The following is a 21983-nucleotide window of genomic DNA, read 5'->3' as shown; positions in this document are numbered from 1 at the left end:
TTGTAGAAGGTAACCCTGCTGAACAAACATCTTTTTAAGCAAACCTTCTAATTTTTTATCCATAGGATCTTTGAAAGCACAACTATCCTCTATGGGTATAGTGGTGCGTTTGTTTAAAGTAGAAACCGCTCCCTCGACCTTGGGGACTGTCTGCCATAAGTCCTTTCTGGGGTCGACCATAGGAAACAATTTTTTAAATATGGGGGGAGGGACGAAAGGAATACCGGGCCTTTCCCATTCTTTATTAACAATGTCCGCCACCCGCTTGGGTATAGGAAAAGCTTCTGGGAGCTCCGGCACCTCTAGGAACTTGTCCATTTTACATAGTTTCTCTGGGATGACCAACTTTTCACAATCATCCAGAGTGGATAATACCTCCTTAAGCAGAATGCGGAGATGTTCCAACTTAAATTTAAATGCAATTACATCAGGTTCAGCCTGTTGAGAAATGTTCCCTGAATCAGTAATTTCTCCCTCAGACAAAACCTCCCTGGCCCCCTCAGATTGGGTTAGGGGCCCTTCAGAGATATTAATATCAGCGTCGTCATGCTCTTCAGTAACTAAAACAGAGCAGCCACGCTTACGCTGACAAGGGTTCATTTTGGCTAAAATGTTTTTGACAGAATTATCCATTACAGCCGTTAATTGTTGCATAGTAAGCAGTATTGGCGCGCTAGATATACTAGGGGCCTCCTGAGTGGGCAAGACTCGTGTAGACGAAGGAGGGAATGATGCAGTACCATGCTTACTTCCCTCACTTGAGGAATCATCTTGGGCATCATTGTCATTATCACATAAATCACATTTATTTAAATGAACAGGAATTCTGGCTTCCCCACATTCAGAACACAGTCTATCTGGTAGTTCAGACATGTTAAACAGGCATAAACTTGATAATAAAGTACAAAAAACGTTTTAAAATAAAACCGTTACTGTCACTTTAAATTTTAAACTGAACACACTTTATTACTGCAATTGCGAAAAAACATGAAGGAATTGTACAAAATTCACCAAATTTTCACCACAGTGTCTTAAAGCCTTAAAAGTATTGCACACCAAATTTGGAAGCTTTAACCCTTAAAATAACGGAACCGGAGCCGTTTTAACACTTTAACCCCTTTACAGTCCCTGGTATCTGCTTTGCTGAGACCCAACCAAGCCCAAAGGGGAATGAATGACGCCTTCAGAAAGTCTTTTCTAAGTATCAGAGCTCCTCTCACATGCGACTGCATGCCATGCCTCTCAAAAACAAGTGCGCCACACCGGCGCGAAAATGAGACTCTGCTTATGCTTTGGGAAAGCCCCAGAGAAATAAGGTGTCTAATACAGTGCCTGCCGATATTATAATATCAATAAACCCAGATAAAATGATTCCTCAAAGCTAAATATGTTTTAAAACTGAATCGATTTAGCCCAGAAAAGTCTACAATCTTAATAAGCCCTTGTGAAGCCCTTATTTACCATCGTAATAAACATGGCTTACCGGATCCCATAGGGAAAAATGACAGCTTCCAGCATTACATCGTCTTGTTAGAATGTGTCATACCTCAAGCAGCAAGAGACTGCACACTGTTCCCCCAACTGAAGTTAATTGCTCTCAACAGTCCTGTGTGGAACAGCCATGGATTTTAGTTACGGTGCTAAAATCATTTTCCTCATACAAACAGAAATCTTCATCTCTTTTCTGTTTCTGAGTAAATAGTACATACCAGCACTATTTTAAAATAACAAATTCTTGATTGAATAATAAAAACTACAGTTAAACACTAAAAAACTCTAAGCCATCTCCGTGGAGATGTTGCCTGTACAACGGCAAAGAGAATGACTGGGGTAGGCGGAGCCTAGGAGGGATCATGTGACCAGCTTTGCTGGGCTCTTTGCCATTTCCTGTTGGGGAAGAGAATATCCCACAAGTAAGGATGACGCCGTGGACCGGACACACCTATGTTGGAGAAAAAACTGTGGCTAACGAATTGACTCAGGTAAAATTATGCTTAAAAATGATGCATAAATAATAAAAAATGAAAAAATAAGCGCTTTAAAAATAGAATAGAAAAAAAGTGAATTCTTGTGAAAAAAAGTGTTGAGTGTGAAAAATAAAAACTAGGTGATAGTCCGATTATAAACTTTGAATATTCATTGTAGCTATTTTTATATGAATTTTCTCTGCAGGTAGATTTTTATCCAGGGGAGTCAACCCTTCATCCGGAAGTGTTACCCATGATAACCTTCAGGTGGGGAGTTGCAGCTAGGGCTTCTTGTCTTTCACCAAGCCTCCAGACTACAGATCGAGATTAAGGGATCTTGGTCGTAGCTCTGGCAGCTCCGTGGAATTTCTGTCTATTTTCCTGTTTCCTCTGTTTGCCCTCCTGTATTGAACGTAAGCTAGTGTCTGGCAAGACTTCCATAAGGTATGGTGTATATACACCTTTTCTTTGATCGAATCCAGGGATCGCTTCTAGGCCTTTTTGGCCAGGATCAAGCGTAGTATCTATTCTTATCAGTTTAAAATCTGATATGTCCTCTATCTGGAGACCTTATATTAGATTAATTTTTGGAACAGGGAGATGGAGGAAGAGCTTGCTCTGTCTGCTTCACACATTGGCTTGATATTACAGTTCCTCCAGGAGCGGTACACCCATCTCTACAACGCCAGGCAGACTTGCCAGATGTTCTTTCTGTTGGTCAGGCCTTGGTCTAATTCAGACCTGTTTTTAATCATGTTGCTCCTCCGTGGAGCCTTAATATTGTTCTTAAAGGGACATTATACACTCAAAACAATATGGGGTATTTAAGTAAAGCATATAAAGATAATAAACTTTGTCATTGACATGTATTTTCAATTTTGCCTCTAAAGCTGCTAAAAATGATAATAAAGTTGGAAGTCAGGTAACTACATGAGAATACGTCCGTAATACGGCTAGGCTATTGAGCAAGCATTTGTCCCTCACTCCCTAGCAAGTACAAGCCCTGCAGGGACAGCTGTTTGAGCTATGCGTGATTCATAGGGATAATAAAAGCCTATACCTATATGTAATGTGTGGGACTGACACATCGCACCGAGCAGCAGTTTACAGTGCAGTATAGGGCTATATTATGTGCACTCTAAATATCCCAGCATAACGCTCACAGCACTCCCTGCAGGGCTTGTACATGCCTCTGCTTTATAGCCAGCGTCTCCCTAAGCGGGTTGTTTGCTCTCACTAGGCGGGAGCTCGGCTGCACCGCCATCAATCAGCTGGGATTAGCTTGCTTGCCCATGCTGTGTTCGGTGTATGCTCAATTATTTTATAGGCTATTTGTACTGGGATTTTACCTCTGCAACGGTAAATGCTGGTTGGGCTGATGATGGATTCTGCAATAGTGTTATGAAATGACGCAACACAAACCAATGGCTATGTTTTCACTTTCAAGACGGACTAAAAAAAAACTAATTTTTCAGCTCAGACTTTGAACTAGTTGCAGGATATTGTTGAAACGTCATACTAATGCAATCACGTAATCCCATCCTGCAACTAGTTCAAAGTCTGAGCTGAAAAATTAGTTTTTTTTTTAGTCCGTCTTGAAAGTGAAAACATAGCCATTGGTTTGTGTTTGTTGCGTCATTTCATAACACTATTGCAGAATCCATCATCAGCCGGAACCAGCATTTACCGTTTCAGATGTAAATTCACAGTACAAATAGTCTGTAAAATAATCGAGCATACACCGAACACAGCATGGGCAAGCAAGCTAATCCCAGCTGATTGATGGCGGTGCAGCCGAGCTCCCGACTAGTGAGAGCAAACAACCCGCTTAGGGAGACGCTGGCTATAAAGCAGAGGCATGTACAAGCCCTGCAGGGAGAGCTGTGAGCGTTATGCTGGGATATTTAGAGTGCACATAATATAGCCCTATACTGCACTGTAAACTGCTGTTCGGTGCGATGTGTCAATCCCACACATTACATATAGGTATAGGCTTTTATTATCCCTATGAATCACGCATAGCTCACACAGCTGTCCCTGCAGGGCTTGTACTTGCTAGGGAGTGAGGGACAAATGCTTGCTCAATAGCCTAGCCGTATTACGGACGTATTCTCATGTAGTTACCTGACTTCCAACTTTATTATCATTTTTGCAGCTTTAGAGGCAAAATTGAAAATACATGTCAATGACAAAGTTTATTATCTTTATATGCTTTACTTAAATACCCCATATTGTTTTGAGTGTATAATGTCCCTTTAAGTTCTACAGGTTCAGTTTGAGCCTTTGTTCTCAGTCGATATTAGTCGTTATCTTGGAAAGTTTTTGTTATCCTCACTATTTCTCTACTCGCAGAGTTTCCGAGTTTTCGGTTCTGCTGTGTGTTTTTCCTTATCTTATTTTCCATGCGGATAACAAGGTTCCTCGTTCGAAGTTGGAATTTTTTCCAAGGTATTTTTGGATAGCATCGTCAATCAGGAATTTGTTCCTTCGTTTGTCCTAATCCTTTCTTTCAGAAGGAATTCCTGATGCATAACCTGGATGTTGTGCGTGCTCAAAATTTTTATTTCAGGCGACTAGAATTTTAGGTTTCTACTGCCCTGTTTTCTCAGGTAAACGTAAGGACAGAAGGCCACTTCTTTTTTTCTCTTGGTTGAGATGTATTGCCGGGTGGCTTATGAGACAGCTGAGCAATAGCCTTTTGAGAGAATAACGGCTCATTCCACTAGGGCTGTCTCTTCTTCCTGGGTCTTCAAATATGGAGCTTCAGTGGAACTAATCTGCAGAGGCCAAATTCTACTGATTTGTTTTTTTTGCTTCAGGCTGAGGCTTTTTTTGGAAGGTGCATTCTTCAAGAGGTGGTGCCTTCTGTTTAGGTCTGCCTGTCTTATTCTCCCTCCCTTCCATTCTGTGTCCTCTAGCTTGGGTATTGGTTCCCACTAGTAATTAGAATGGATTTGTGGACTCTCCATGCCAATGGGAAAGAAAACTTAATTTATGCTTACCTGATAAATTATTTTCTTTCCTTGGCATGGAGAGTCCACGGCCCGCCCTTAATTTGAGTTAAGATTGCTTTTTTCGTATAAACACCAGGCACCACTATACCCTTGTGTCCTCTTCTCGTTCTGTATTCTTTCGGCTGAATGACTGGGGATTATGGGAAGGAGGAGTGATACTTAGCAGCTCTGCTGGGGTGCTCTTTGCCTCCTTCTCCTGGCCAGGAGTTGAATATCCTACTAGTAATTAGAATGGATACATGGACTCTCCATGCCAAGGAAAGAAAATAATTTATCAGGTAAGCATACATTTTGTTTTTTCATGTAGTGGGCACACTTTGTTTGTTTCCTTAGGAAGAGTGTCTCAAATTCAACAAACTGAGCCAGGTCAGAAGATACTAGAAGCTGGGCAGTGTCCAGCTGCCTCTGGGGTGGGTCATGTTATCCAGACTGTCTATAAAATAGTGTATCATTTTAACACAGGCAGACTTAAACTATTACAATCAAGAATACCATCTGAAAGGATTATTGGGAGTCTCCACAGATTTTATTTTAAATTGTAAGTTTAGCATTTCTGTGCATTTGATACTTTTTAATTTTTTTTGCAATTGTGTCTCTATTGTCTAATTGTCTATGTAGACTAATTGTCTATGGAGACCGAGTCTAGAACTCTCTGGAAAAAGGAAATTTATGCTTACCTGATAAATTTGTTTCTTTTTAGATACCATGAGTCCACGGATTTCATCCTTACTTGTGGGATTACGCCTCCTGGTCAGCAGGAGGAGGCAAAGAGCACCACAGCAGAGCTGTATATATAGCTCCTCCCTTCCCTCCCTCTCCAGTTAGGAAGAGAAAGCTATAGTACACGGATTAAAAGGCAGGGACAAGACAGGAAACCTAAACGGAAGACACCACTGCTTGAAGAACCTATCTCCCAAAAAACAGCCTCAGCTGAGATTAAGGTATCAAATTTCAAAAATTTAGAAAAAATGAGAAAAGAAGACCAAGTTGCAGCTTTGCAAATCTGTTCAACAGAAGCATCATGTTTGAATGCCCATGAGGAAGCAACAGCCCTAGTGAATGAGCCGTAAGTCTTTCAGGAGACTGCTGTCCAACAGTCTCATATGCAAAACAGATTAAACTCTTCAGCTACAAGAAAGAGAGGTAGCCGTAGCTTTCAGACCCCCACGTTTCCCTGAAAAAACGACAAAGAAAAAGATTGGAAGCTTGCAAGTAGAACTGCAAGCACGGAGTACATCTGAATTATGAAGCAGAAGTTCCTTTTGAGAAGAAGGATTTAGGACACAAAGATGGAACAACAATATCCTGAGTAACGGTCTTGCCTAAAACAACCTTAGGAAGAAAACCAGGTTTAGTACGTAACACTACCTTATCCGCATGAAAAATAAGGTAAGGAGAATTACAGTGAAAGTCGCAAGCTCAGATACCCATCGAGCAAAAGAAATAGGAACAAGAAATAAAACCTTTCCAAGATAATAACAATATCTATGGAATGCAAAGATTCAACAGAACCCCTTAAAGATCTAAATTCAAACTCCATGGAGGAGCAAGTGGATTAAACACAAGCCTGACCCTAACCAGAGCCTGACAAAAGGATTGAACATCTGGGACATTTGCCAGACACTTGCGTAACAAAAAAGATAAAACAGAGAACTGACCCTTTAGGGAACTCGCTGAAAAAAAAAACCTTCTCCAATCCTCCTGGGAGAAAAGACAAAATCCTGGGAATCCTAACTCTACTTCGTGAGAAACCCTTGGATTCCCACCAATAAAAAGATATACACCCTATCTTATGGTAAATCTTCCTAGTTACAGACTTACATGCCTGACATAAGGTATCTATGACCGAATCAGAGAAACCTCGCTTGTATAGGATTAAGCGTCCAATCTCCAATCAATCGGCTTCAGAGAAACTAGACTTGGGTGGAAGAAAAGACCCTGAATAAAAAGGTCCTTCCTCAACATAAGTATCCAGGTTGAAGTAATGACATGCCCACTGGATCAGCCTACCAAATCCTGTGAGGCCACGCAGAAGCGAGGAGAATCACAGCCTCCTCCTATATGATTTGAACAATCACCCAGGAAAAAAACACAAATGGTGGAAATAGACATTCTAGACGAAAGGACCAAAGAACTGTCAAGGCAGCCATCAGCTCGAACTGACACAATACCACACCGGAGATTGAATCTGCAACCCTTGAGTTGTTACAACGTGCAGCCACAGCGCCGTAGCATGTCCGTACCAGTCCGGCTCTTGTCCCCTGCTGTCACCAGCAGTCCAAGTACTCTTAAGTACTAAGCCACTGAAGGGCGAGAAGTGGACTGAAGGACTATGCCAAAAAAATTATAGAAATTAATTTCCTAACCTTAGACAGAAAAACCTTCATAGATATGGAACCAGTCATGATTCCTAAGAAAAAACTACCCATGTGCTTGGGACTAAGGAACACTTGTCCAAAGACACCTTCCTCTCATGGGATAACGGGAAAAATAACACCATGTCCATGTAAAGCCTGCTTGCTGCAAGGATGACGCTGGGAAAAGGACATCAGCCAGACAGAGTGCCATTGCAATGTCCTGTAACTGACGCATCGCCAATAGCGATCCCAGAGTCTCTGTAAAAACTCGGAACTATGGCAAGATTAAAAAGGACCACTAATAGAAGTGTATGTCCAAAAAGACAAACCCTAAAACTTGAGACGACTCCCGTGAACGGCACATGAAGGCACTTGTTCTTAAATCCACCGTCGTCATAAAATGACCCACTAGGATTAAGACGGAATGGCACAATTAAAAACAGAATTTATGTTTACCTGATAAATTACTTTCTCCAACGGTGTGTCCGGTCCACGGCGTCATCCTTACTTGTGGGATATTCTCTTCCCCAACAGGAAATGGCAAAGAGCCCAGCAAAGCTGGTCACATGATCCCTCCTAGGCTCCGCCTACCCCAGTCATTCGACCGACGTTAAGGAGGAATATTTGCATAGGAGAAACCATATGGTACCGTGGTGACTGTAGTTAAAGAAAATAAATTATCAGACCTGATTAAAAAAACCAGGGCGGGCCGTGGACCGGACACACCGTTGGAGAAAGTAATTTATCAGGTAAACATAAATTCTTTTTTCTCCAACATAGGTGTGTCCGGTCCACGGCGTCATCCTTACTTGTGGGAACCAATACCAAAGCTTTAGGACACGGATGAAGGGAGGGAGCAAATCAGGTCACCTAAATGGAAGGCACCACGGTTTGCAAAACCTTTCTCCCAAAAATAGCCTCAGAAGAAGCAAAGGTATCAAACTTGTAAAATTTGGTAAAAGTGTGCAGTGAAGACCAAGTCGCTGCCCTACATATCTGATCAACAGAAGCCTCGTTCTTGAAGGCCCATGTGGAAGCCACAGCCCTAGTGGAATGAGCTGTGATTCTTTCGGGAGGCTGCCGTCCGGCAGTCTCGTAAGCCAATCTGATGATGCTTTTAATCCAAAAAGAGAGAGAGGTAGAAGTTGCTTTTTGACCTCTCCTTTTACCGGAATAAACAACAAACAAGGAAGATGTTTGTCTAAAATCCTTTGTAGCTTCTAAATAGAATTTTAGAGCGCGAACAACATCCAAATTGTGCAACAAACGTTCCTTCTTTGAAACTGGTTTCGGACACAGAGAAGGTACGATAATCTCCTGGTTAATGTTTTTGTTAGAAACAACTTTTGGAAGAAAACCAGGTTTAGTACGTAAAACCACCTTATCTGCATGGAACACCAGATAAGGAGGAGAACACTGCAGAGCAGATAATTCTGACACTCTTCTAGCAGAAGAAATTGCAACTAAAAACAAAACTTTCCAAGATAATAACTTAATATCAACGGAATGTAAGGGTTCAAACGGAACCCCCTGAAGAACTGAAAGAACTAAATTGAGACTCCAAGGAGGAGTCAAAGGTTTGTAAACAGGCTTAATTCTAACCAGAGCCTGAACAAAGGCTTGAACATCTGGCACAGCTGCCAGCTTTTTGTGAAGTAACACAGACAAGGCAGAAATCTGTCCCTTCAGGGAACTTGCAGATAATCCTTTTTCCAATCCTTCTTGAAGGAAGGATAGAATCTTAGGAATCTTAACCTTGTCCCAAGGGAATCCTTTAGATTCACACCAACAGATATATTTTTTCCAAATTTTGTGGTAAATCTTTCTAGTTACAGGCTTTCTGGCCTGAACAAGAGTATCGATAACAGAATCTGAGAACCCTCGCTTCGATAAGATCAAGCGTTCAATCTCCAAGCAGTCAGCTGGAGTGAAACCAGGTTCGGATGTTCGAACGGACCCTGAACAAGAAGGTCTCGTCTCAAAGGTAGCTTCCAAGGTGGAGCCGATGACATATTCACCAGATCTGCATACCAAGTCCTGCGTGGCCACGCAGGAGCTATCAAGATCACCGACGCCCTCTCCTGATTGATCCTGGCTACCAGCCTGGGGATGAGAGGAAACGGCGGGAACACGTAAGCTAGTTTGAAGGTCCAAGGTGCTACTAGTGCATCCACTAGAGCCGCCTTGGGATCCCTGGATCTGGACCCGTAGCAAGGAACTTTGAAGTTCTGACGAGAGGCCATCAGATCCATGTCTGGAATGCCCCACAGCTGAGTGACTTGGGCAAAGATTTCCGGATGGAGTTCCCACTCCCCCGGATGCAATGTCTGACGACTCAGAAAATCCGCTTCCCAATTTTCCACTCCTGGGATGTGGATAGCGGACAGGTGGCAGGAGTGAGACTCCGCCCATAGAATGATTTTGGTCACTTCTTCCATCGCTAGGGAACTCCTTGTTCCCCCCTGATGGTTGATGTACGCAACAGTTGTCATGTTGTCTGATTGAAACCGTATGAACTTGGCCCTCGCTAGCTGAGGCCAAGCCTTGAGAGCATTGAATATCGCTCTCAGTTCCAGAATATTTATCGGTAGAAGAGATTCTTCCCGAGACCAAAGACCCTGAGAGCTTTCAGGGATCCCCAGACCGCGCCCCAGCCCATCAGACTGGCGTCGGTCGTGACAATGACCCACTCTGGTCTGCGGAATGTCATCCCTTGTGACAGGTTGTCCAGGGACAGCCACCAACGGAGTGAGTCTCTGGTCCTCTGATTTACTTGTATCTTCGGAGACAAGTCTGTATAATCCCCATTCCACTGACTGAGCATGCACAGTTGTAATGGTCTTAGATGAATGCGCGCAAAAGGAACTATGTCCATTGCCGCTACCATCAACCCGATCACTTCCATGCACTGAGCTATGGAAGGAAGAGGAACGGAATGAAGTATCCGACAAGAGTCTAGAAGCTTTGTTTTTCTGGCCTCTGTCAGAAATATCCTCATTTCTAAGGAGTCTATTATTGTTCCCAAGAAGGGAACCCTTGTTGACGGAGATAGAGAACTCTTTTCCACGTTCACTTTCCATCCGTGAGATCTGAGAAAGGCCAGGACTATGTCCGTGTGAGCCTTTGCTTGAGGAAGGGACGACGCTTGAATCAGAATGTCGTCCAAATAAGGTACTACAGCAATGCCCCTTGGTCTTAGCACAGCTAGAAGGGACCCTAGTACCTTTGTGAAAATCCTTGGAGCAGTGGCTAATCCGAAAGGAAGCGCCACGAACTGGTAATGCTTGTCCAGGAATGCGAACCTTAGGAACCGATGATGTTCCTTGTGGATAGGAATATGTAGATACGCATCCTTTAAATCCACCGTGGTCATGAATTGACCTTCCTGGATGGAAGGAAGAATAGTTCGAATGGTTTCCATCTTGAACGATGGAACCTTGAGAAACTTGTTTAAGATCTTGAGATCTAAGATTGGTCTGAACGTTCCCTCTTTTTTGGGAACTATGAACAGATTGGAGTAGAACCCCATCCCTTGTTCTCTTAATGGAACAGGATGAATCACTCCCATTTTTAACAGGTCTTCTACACAATGTAAGAATGCCTGTCTTTTTATGTGGTCTGAAGACAACTGAGACCTGTGGAACCTCCCCCTTGGGGGAAGCCCCTTGAATTCCAGAAGATAACCTTGGGAGACTATTTCTAGCGCCCAAGGATCCAGAACATCTCTTGCCCAAGCCTGAGCGAAGAGAGAGAGTCTGCCCCCCACCAGATCCGGTCCCGGATCGGGGGCCAACATTTCATGCTGTCTTGGTAGCAGTGGCAGGTTTCTTGGCCTGCTTTCCCTTGTTCCAGCCTTGCATTGGTCTCCAAGCTGGCTTGGCTTGAGAAGTATTACCCTCTTGCTTAGAGGACGTAGCACTTTGGGCTGGTCCGTTTCTACGAAAGGGACGAAAATTAGGTTTATTTTTTGCCTTGAAAGGCCGATCCTGAGGAAGGGCGTGGCCCTTACCCCCAGTGATATCAGAGATAATCTCTTTCAAGTCAGGGCCAAACAGCGTTTTCCCCTTGAAAGGAATGTTAAGTAGCTTGTTCTTGGAAGACGCATCAGCCGACCAAGATTTCAACCAAAGCGTTCTGCGCGCCACAATAGCAAACCCAGAATTCTTAGCCGCTAACCTAGCCAATTGCAAAGTGGCGTCTAGGGTAAAAGAATTAGCCAATTTGAGAGCATTGATTCTGTCCATAATCTCCTCATAAGGAGGAGAATCACTATCGACCGCCTTTATCAGCTCATCGAACCAGAAACATGCGGCTGTAGCGACAGGGACAACGCATGAAATCGGTTGTAGAAGGTAACCCTGCTGAACAAACATCTTTTTAAGCAAACCTTCTAATTTTTTATCCATAGGATCTTTGAAAGCACAACTATCCTCTATGGGTATAGTGGTGCGTTTGTTTAAAGTGGAAACCGCTCCCTCGACCTTGGGGACTGTCTGCCATAAGTCCTTTCTGGGGTCGACCATAGGAAACAATTTTTTAAATATGGGGGGAGGGACGAAAGGAATACCGGGCCTTTCCCATTCTTTATTAACAATGTCCGCCACCCGCTTGGGTATAGGAAAAGCTTCTGGGAGCCCCGGCACCTCTAGGAACTTGTCCATTTTACATAGTTTCTCTGGGATGACCAACTTGTCACAATCATCCAGAGTGGATAATACCTCCTTAAGCAGAATGCGGAGATGTTCCAACTTAAATTTAAATGTAATCACATCAGGTTCAGCATGTTGAGAAATGTTCCCTGAATCAGTAATTTCTCCCTCAGACAAAACCTCCCTGGCCCCATCAGACTGGGTTAGGGGCCCTTCAGAAACATTATTATCAGCGTCGTCATGCTCTTCAGTATCTAAAACAGAGCAGTCGCGCTTACGCTGATAAGTGTTCATTTTGGCTAAAATGTTTTTGACAGAATTATCCATTACAGCCGTTAATTGTTGCATAGTAAGGAGTATTGGCGCGCTAGATGTACTAGGGGCCTCCTGAGTGGGCAAGACTCGTGTAGACGAAGGAGGGAATGATGCAGTACCATGCTTACTCCCCTCACTTGAGGAATCATCTTGGGCATCATTGTCATTGTCACATAAATCACATTTATTTAAATGAATAGGAATTCTGGCTTCCCCACATTCAGAACACAGTCTATCTGGTAGTTCAGACATGTTAAACAGGCATAAACTTGATAACAAAGTACAAAAAACGTTTTAAAATAAAACCGTTACTGTCACTTTAAATTTTAAACTGAACACACTTTATTACTGCAATTGCGAAAAAACATGAAGGAATTGTTCAAAATTCACCAAATTTTCACCACAGTGTCTTAAAGCCTTAAAAGTATTGCACACCAAATTTGGAAGCTTTAACCCTTAAAATAACGGAACCGGAGCCGTTTTGAACTTTAACCCCTTTACAGTCCCTGGTATCTGCTTTGCTGAGACCCAACCAAGCCCAAAGGGGAATACGATACCAAATGACGCCTTCAGAAAGTCTTTTCTAAGTATCAGAGCTCCTCTCACATGCGACTGCATGCCATGCCTCTCAAAAACAAGTGCGCAACACCGGCGCGAAAATGAGGCTCTGCCTATGCTTTGGGAAAGCCCCTAAAGAATAAGGTGTCTAAAACAGTGCCTGCCGATATTATTATATCAAAATACCCAAATAAAATGATTCCTCAAGGCTAAATATGTGTTAATAATGAATCGATTTAGCCCAGAAAAAGTCTACAGTCTTAATAAGCCCTTGTGAAGCCCTTATTTACGATCGTAATAAACATGGCTTACCGGATCCCATAGGGAAAATGACAGCTTCCAGCATTACATCGTCTTGTTAGAATGTGTCATACCTCAAGCAGCAAGAGACTGCTCACTGTTCCCCCAACTGAAGTTAATTGCTCTCAACAGTCCTGTGTGGAACAGCCATGGATTTTAGTGACGGTTGCTAAAATCATTTTCCTCATACAAACAGAAATCTTCATCTCTTTTCTGTTTCTGAGTAAATAGTACATACCAGCACTATTTCAAAATAACAAACTCTTGATTGAATAATAAAAACTACAGTTAAACACTAAAAAACTCTAAGCCATCTCCGTGGAGATGTTGCCTGTACAACGGCAAAGAGAATGACTGGGGTAGGCGGAGCCTAGGAGGGATCATGTGACCAGCTTTGCTGGGCTCTTTGCCATTTCCTGTTGGGGAAGAGAATATCCCACAAGTAAGGATGACGCCGTGGACCGGACACACCTATGTTGGAGAAAGTATCCATTCTGAAGGACAGTACCCGTCGTAGAAAAAAGTTTGAGGATCCCCGTTTTACGAGAACCTAATCCTGAACCTGCATTAAAACTGGAACCATCACTCTCAGGTCTAAGAGATCTCCTACATAGTGCAAGGTCGACTCACCTTTAGTCTGATTTTTGGACAAGATAGAAAGCAGAAACTGCCTCTGAGAGGAAAACATTTGAGCTTAAAACCAAACTTAAGCGAAAAACTGAGAGGTAGCCCCCACAAGATCCAATTCTGGACCGGGACACGTTCTCCATGCCGTCTTTGATTCAACAGCAGGCTATGTGTTTTTTTTTTCCCATCAAGCTAGGTCCCAACAAAGTTAGCTCCTTGCAAAGAATAGAACATATAACCAAAAAACAAGGCTCTAATCATAAGGTCCCAAGAACCGGAACAGAGCCCAATACTCCCAGTTTAAAAACTGGAAAGGAAGAAATTGAAATAAAGGATTCAGCCATATGAAAACCTTTATCCAGCCCTGGATTTTTACCAGGGTAGCTACCGACTGAAGAGCATCAGACAGCGCAATAAACCAATATGCTGTCACACTAGTGACGGTAAGAAAGCACACAGATGGTCACCATTGCAAACTCTGGTGTGTGTCCCATTACTTAATTTTTTTTTTTTTTTTTTTAATAGGTCTACCCTCTAAGGGTATAGAAGTTCATGTAGAGAAGTCAAAACTACCCTAGGAGTGTCGCCCAGTCTCCTTAGCTGAGTCGGCAATGGGAAACAGTTTTGAAAATATAGGGAATGCCGAAGGTACCACTCCATCTGAAACTGAGAGTCTCAGTAGCCTGGAGGAAAACCTTATGGAATAGCAATTCCTCTAGTAATGCTTTAGCTCTTGTAAAAGTATAGAATGCATCATAACCCCGAGTGGAATATGAAGGAACGCAGGGTACTGCATGTGGTCATAAAATTTTGACGGAAACTATAGGAGAAGAGTGTTGGTAACAGACTCCCAAACAGCAATCGCCGCAGAGAAAGAGTCAAAAAGCGAAAATACATTTTAACATATTTTCCACATCGGAAACGATATTGTTTCTTTAAATTTTAAAAGGAAATCTATTCATGTGTGCATTATAATGTACACAATCCAATAAGAACATTAAAATTGTTGTAAACAGATATTGCTATGTATACCAACAAAGCAATGTCCTTGCAAAGAACCGCAGAGTACTGCCTGTGGTTCATAAAGTTATTCTGGACACTAGTAAAAATTATCGAGTGACCAGTGGCACCAGACTCTTAATATCCAGAGTATTAGGAGTATATATACTAAAAACTTGATGCATAAAAAACAGTACTGTTTCTTTAAATGTTAAAAGAAAATTATCTTTTGTGAGCCCTGGAAGCATCCTAACACAAAGGATGAACTAACCCAAACAACTGAAATCTATATAAAACAGTGTACTGTTCTTAATAATATTAAAAACCACAGTGTGTTCAATGTGTTCAATGTGTGCTGCATAAACTGACATTTAATTAGAAGCAAACAGTTCCGGACCCACTGAACCTCAGCCGTTGTGCTGAAGGTGCCCAAATCAACAGTTTAACATTAAAGACGTCTGACACACAATGTACTTCTAGTACTGATGATATAGCTGAATGAAACGCTCTGCCTTCCGGTTATCATAATGGAGGTAGGGAGCGCAAAAATGTTCGTATATCTCCGCCCCTCATGGGCGTGTCAACAATCCACTCCCGGTCGCCATTATTATTGTACTAAAAGACCGGGAGCCAAATAGCAAGTTGCTTGTTTCATGTCACCAATTATAGAACACTGTGACATGTGGCTCCTGATACTGAAAGTTGCTCGTTTCATTATCTCCGCCCCTCGTCACCAGCAGGAGAGAAAAAAAGTATTCAGTATACAAAAAATGGCCCCCAAAAGGCTCCGCCCATAGTGGGCGTAAAATCATATAGTTCCCGTTCGGCATAAGTATAGTTATAACGACACCACCGGGAACTGGCTGCGTCATTTGAAACTTCAAGTATCGGAATCCATCTCAATAAAGAATAAACCTATCACTCTCACTGACAAACATAGCTCGAGTGATCCCCAAGTAAACAGCGAGCTCCTTAGCCCATCAAGGGCGCAACAAATCTGGAACTCCTGGTTAATAAGAGAGTTATAAATCTAACGGAGCCGTCAGAAAAATAGATACAAGTTTGGCTACTGCTTTATCTGTTTACCACAGCTGAGCAAAATGATGTGTAAACAATCTCACCTATAACAGTTCGATGAGCATAATAATAAAAGATAAATACACTAAATGGGTGGGTGTCATGCCAGGGAGCAGACTTGGGCCTTCAGCTTGCTATCGTAGCTGTCAGTATTTACACAATACCAGCCCACTTTACATCGTCCCTTATCCCCTGCTAAGAAGGTACTTTCTGAAGGTCCCTCCTTTAAAATGTAGGAGTTCTTACCAAATAAGTAAAGTGCTCCACTTCTCTGAGATCCATGCAGTGACTCCGAATAAAAAAGTCAGCACTTACCTCGAACGATGTGCGACAGCATGGCAGTCCAGCAGGTTTTCAGAGGTCCTCTCCCTCCCATAGCCCTGTGGAATAAGATATGCCTGAGTTAAAAGTGCTTAGGCTATCTGTATTAGGTTCAGCAACATGTATAGGAGGCGCAGTGAGAATTATGTCCCACCAGTTCCTATTGCTTTAAAGCAACCAAACGCCCTACTGTAGAGACTGATTCTGGTCTAGGCTACACCCTAGCACAAAGTAGCACTCACTGGCACCACTTTAAAAATAATAAACTCTTGATTGAAGAATCTTTACTAACACCTCACTTTGCCATCTCCTATCTTACTAACACAGGCAAAGAGAATGACTGGAGTGGGAGGGAAGGGAGGAGCTATATATATACAGCTCTGCTGTGGTGCTCTTTGCCGCCTCCTGTTGATCAGGAGGCGTAATCCCACAAGGATGAAATCCGTGGACTCATCGTATCTTTAAAAAGAAATGAATTTTTAACTATGCTCTTAAAAGAAACAACTGTTCGTATGAGAGTCTAGATATTGCTAAATGTAAAGATGGAGCCTGTACCAAGATATCGTCCAGGTAAGGAACCACTCACACACCTTGAGCTCTTATCACTGATAAGAGAGTCCTTAGAACCTTAGTAAATATTCTGGGAGCGGTAGACAGGCCACAAATGAAAATGCTTGTCTGGAAAAGAAAACCTTAGCAATTGATGATGATCCCTGTGAATAAGGATATGAAGATAGGCTTTCCTCAGAACTAGAGGGGACATTAATTGCTCCTGTTGAACAAGAGAAAGGAAGATAAGAATGGTTTCCATCTTAAAAGAAGGAACCCCGAGAAACTTGTAGTTTTCAGACCAGGTATGCAAGACTCTTTCTTCTTGGAAACAATAAAGGGGATTAAGGTAGAAACCCTGACCCTGTTTCAATTCTGGAACCATATACTCCAGATCTGAAATTAACTTAAAAATAAAATGTATTCTTACCTGATATATTTTTTTTTTTTTATTGGTAGTGATCCCACAAAATCCATTCTTACATATGGGAATTACATCACCTGGCTACCAAGAGGAAGCAACGATGCCCCAACCAAGAATTCAACTACCCTCCTACTTCCCCTTCCCTCCCAGTAGTTCATAACAGAGGACATGGAAAAACAAGTGAAATACAAGGGGTAAAAACATGCAATCTGGGAACTGCCACCAAGCAAATTCAAATAGGACGGGTTTGTAGACTCTCACTACCAAGAAAGAAAATAATTTATCATCAGGTAAGAATACATTTATTTTATTTCTAATGGTAGTGAGAGTCCACAAAATCTAATCTTATGGGATATGGGAATCTATACCCAAGGTGCGGAATCCACCATAAAAGAATGGCCACCACCTGAAGAACTATTCTGCCAAAGGAAGCCTCTGCAGAGGCAAAAACATCAAACTTTTTGAACATATGTAAAGACCACCAGGTAGCAGCTTTGCTGATCTGTTTCACTCAAGCCTCATTCTTGAAAGCACAACATGTAGATACTGAACATGTGGAATGGGCAGTAATATATGCCAGAGGCTGATGACATCAGTATAATACATCAGTATAAGTAGGCACCTATAGATATTTGTCCAACTTACACAATTTCTCTGGTGGAATCACAATAGTATCACAATCATCCAGAGTCGCTAAAACCTCCCGAAGTAACATGCGGAGGTGTTCAAGCTTAAATTTAAAGCACATGACGTCCGAATCTGTCTGAGATAACACATTACCTGAATCTGAAAGTTCTCCCTCAGACAGAAATTCCCTGACCCCCAACTCAGAGCACTGTGAGGGTACATCGGAAATAGCTAATAAAGCATCAGAGGATTCAGTATTCACATTAATACCTGACCTACTGTGTTTACCCTGCAACACCGGTAATTTAGATAATACCTCTGTAAGTGTAGTAGAAATAACTGCAGCCATCTCCTGCAGATTAAAAGAATTAGAAGCACTAGAGGTACTTGGCGTCGCTTGTGTGGGCGTTAAAGGTTGTGGCACTTGGGGAGAATTGGATGGCATATCCTGATTCTCTTCAGACTGAGAATCATCCTTAGGCACACTTTCTTCACCTAAATATGCTTTTTACAATGTAAGGCCCTTTCAGTACAAGAGGTACACAATGTAAGAGGGGGCTCCACAATGGCTTCCAAACACATAGAGCAATGACTTTCCTCAATGTCAGACATGTTGAACAGACTAGTAATAACCACAGTAGTTGTTAAACACTTTATTTATTGAATTAAATTTTTTAAGAAATAAAAAAGCACACATTTTTTTTCAAACTGCCTAAAAAACGTTAAAAACGCTATCTAACTAGATACACATACACAGTAGTGCCAAAAATTATTGCAGCCTGAGGCAAAAGGGCAAAATTAAACTCTAAACGTTCTGTATAACAAAAAATGTATTAGATTTCAAAAAATGACCCCTGCACCTCGCCACAGCTCTGCTGTGGTGCCTACCTGCCCCCAGGGAACCGCAAAAGGACTTGCTAACGATCCGATTAACAGGACAGGCATTAGCATACACCCATCCGGAGCTAATGCCTGCTGCCTTCACAGCCAGATGAACTGCGCGTCTGAGCGTGCGAAAATAGGCCCCGCCCATCATGGACGATGTTTACCTCAGACTATACAACCGCAAGGGAAGCGGTTCAGCCAAAAGCCATGTGGTCCCCAAACATAATCATACAAAAACAGAATTTATGTTTACCTGATAAATTACTTTCTCCAACGGTGTGTCCGGTCCACGGCGTCATCCTTACTTGTGGGATATTCTCTTCCCCAACAGGAAATGGCAAAGAGCCCAGCAAAGCTGGTCACATGATCCCTCCTAGGCTCCGCCTACCCCAGTCATTCGACCGACGTTAAGGAGGAATATTTGCATAGGAGAAACCATATGGTACCGTGGTGACTGTAGTTAAAGAAAATAAATCATCAGACCTGATTAAAAAAACCAGGGCGGGCCGTGGACCGGACACACCGTTGGAGAAAGTAATTTATCAGGTAAACATAAATTCTGTTTTCTCCAACATAGGTGTGTCCGGTCCACGGCGTCATCCTTACTTGTGGGAACCAATACCAAAGCTTTAGGACACGGATGAAGGGAGGGAGCAAATCAGGTCACCTAAATGGAAGGCACCACGGCTTGCAAAACCTTTCTCCCAAAAATAGCCTCAGAAGAAGCAAAAGTATCAAACTTGTAAAATTTGGTAAAAGTGTGCAGTGAAGACCAAGTCGCTGCCCTACATATCTGATCAACAGAAGCCTCGTTCTTGAAGGCCCATGTGGAAGCCACAGCCCTAGTGGAATGAGCTGTGATTCTTTCGGGAGGCTGCCGTCCGGCAGTCTCGTAAGCCAATCTGATGATGCTTTTAATCCAAAAAGAGAGAGAGGTAGAAGTTGCTTTTTGACCTCTCCTTTTACCGGAATAAACAACAAACAAGGAAGATGTTTGTCTAAAATCCTTTGTAGCATCTAAATAGAATTTTAGAGCGCGAACTACATCCAAATTGTGCAACAAACGTTCCTTCTTTGAAACTGGTTTCGGACACAGAGAAGGTACGATAATCTCCTGGTTAATGTTTTTGTTAGAAACAACTTTTGGAAGAAAACCAGGTTTAGTACGTAAAACCACCTTATCTGCATGGAACACCAGATAAGGAGGAGAACACTGCAGAGCAGATAATTCTGAAACTCTTCTAGCAGAAGAAATTGCAACTAAAAACAAAACTTTCCAAGATAATAACTTAATATCAACGGAATGTAAGGGTTCAAACGGAACCCCCTGAAGAACTGAAAGAACTAAGTTGAGACTCCAAGGAGGAGTCAAAGGTTTGTAAACAGGCTTAATTCTAACCAGAGCCTGAACAAAGGCTTGAACATCTGGCACAGCTGCCAGCTTTTTGTGAAGTAACACAGACAAGGCAGAAATCTGTCCCTTCAGGGAACTTGCAGATAATCCTTTTTCCAATCCTTCTTGAAGGAAGGATAGAATCTTAGGAATCTTAACCTTGTCCCAAGGGAATCCTTTAGATTCACACCAACAGATATATTTTTTCCAAATTTTGTGGTAAATCTTTCTAGTTACAGGCTTTCTGGCCTGAACAAGAGTATCGATAACAGAATCTGAGAACCCTCGCTTCGATAAGATCAAGCGTTCATTCTCCAAGCAGTCAGCTGGAGTGAAACCAGATTCGGATGTTCGAACGGACCCTGAACAAGAAGGTCTCGTCTCAAAGGTAGCTTCCAAGGTGGAGCCGATGACATATTCACCAGATCTGCATACCAAGTCCTGCGTGGCCACGCAGGAGCTATCAAGATCACCGACGCCCTCTCCTGATTGATCCTGGCTACCAGCCTGGGGATGAGAGGAAACGGCGGGAACACATAAGCTAGTTTGAAGGTCCAAGGTGCTACTAGTGCATCCACTAGAGCCGCCTTGGGATCCCTGGATCTGGACCCGTAGCAAGGAACTTTGAAGTTCTGACGAGAGGCCATCAGATCCATGTCTGGAATGCCCCACAGCTGAGTGACTTGGGCAAAGATTTCCGGATGGAGTTCCCACTCCCCCGGATGCAATGTCTGACGACTCAGAAAATCCGCTTCCCAATTTTCCACTCCTGGGATGTGGATAGCAGACAGGTGGCAGGAGTGAGACTCCGCCCATAGAATGATTTTGGTCACTTCTTCCATCGCTAGGGAACTCCTTGTTCCCCCCTGATGGTTGATGTACGCAACAGTTGTCATGTTGTCTGATTGAAACCGTATGAACTTGGCCCTCGCTAGCTGAGGCCAAGCCTTGAGAGCATTGAATATCGCTCTCAGTTCCAGAATATTTATCGGTAGAAGAGATTCTTCCCGAGACCAAAGACCCTGAGCTTTCAGGGATCCCCAGACCGCGCCCCAGCCCATCAGACTGGCGTCGGTCGTGACAATGACCCACTCTGGTCTGCGGAATGTCATCCCTTGTGACAGGTTGTCCAGGGACAGCCACCAACGGAGTGAGTCTCTGGTCCTCTGATTTACTTGTATCTTCGGAGACAAGTCTGTATAGTCCCCATTCCACTGACTGAGCATGCACAGTTGTAATGGTCTTAGATGAATGCGCGCAAAAGGAACTATGTCCATTGCCGCTACCATCAAACCGATCACTTCCATGCACTGCGCTATGGAAGGAAGAGGAACGGAATGAAGTATCCGACAAGAGTCTAGAAGTTTTGTTTTTCTGGCCTCTGTCAGAAAAATCCTCATTTCTAAGGAGTCTATTATTGTTCCCAGGAAGGGAACCCTTGTTGACGGAGATAGAGAACTCTTTTCCACGTTCACTTTCCATCCGTGAGATCTGAGAAAGGCCAGGACAATGTCCGTGTGAGCCTTTGCTTGAGGAAGGGACGACGCTTGAATCAGAATGTCGTCCAAGTAAGGTACTACAGCAATGCCCCTTGGTCTTAGCACCGCTAGAAGGGACCCTAGTACCTTTGTGAAAATCCTTGGGGCAGTGGCCAATCCGAAAGGAAGCGCCACGAACTGGTAATGTTTGTCCAGGAATGCGAACCTTAGGAACCGATGATGTTCCTTGTGGATAGGAATATGTAGATACGCATCCTTTAAATCCACCGTGGTCATGAATTGACCTTCCTGGATGGAAGGAAGAATAGTTCGAATGGTTTCCATCTTGAACGATGGAACCTTGAGAAACTTGTTTAAGATCTTGAGATCTAAGATTGGTCTGAACGTTCCCTCTTTTTTGGGAACTATGAACAGATTGGAGT

At 42.9% G+C, this 21983-nt stretch overlaps 1 protein-coding gene and 1 non-coding gene across 3 annotated transcripts in view; one reads left to right on the top strand and one right to left on the bottom strand.

Moving 5' to 3' along the window:
• Window positions 1–21983, bottom strand: part of FLOT2 (flotillin 2) — a 493007-nt gene that overhangs the window by 61118 nt on the left and 409906 nt on the right. The window lies entirely within an intron of this gene.
• Window positions 2452–2643, top strand: LOC128654934 (U2 spliceosomal RNA). The gene has a single exon (XR_008401572.1). It is a non-coding gene; the product is annotated as a U2 spliceosomal RNA (small nuclear RNA).

This window comes from Bombina bombina, chromosome 3 (assembly GCF_027579735.1).
Source record: "Bombina bombina isolate aBomBom1 chromosome 3, aBomBom1.pri, whole genome shotgun sequence".
Classification (NCBI taxonomy): domain Eukaryota; kingdom Metazoa; phylum Chordata; class Amphibia; order Anura; family Bombinatoridae; genus Bombina; species Bombina bombina.
This window is presented reverse-complemented; position numbering and strand designations above follow the sequence as displayed.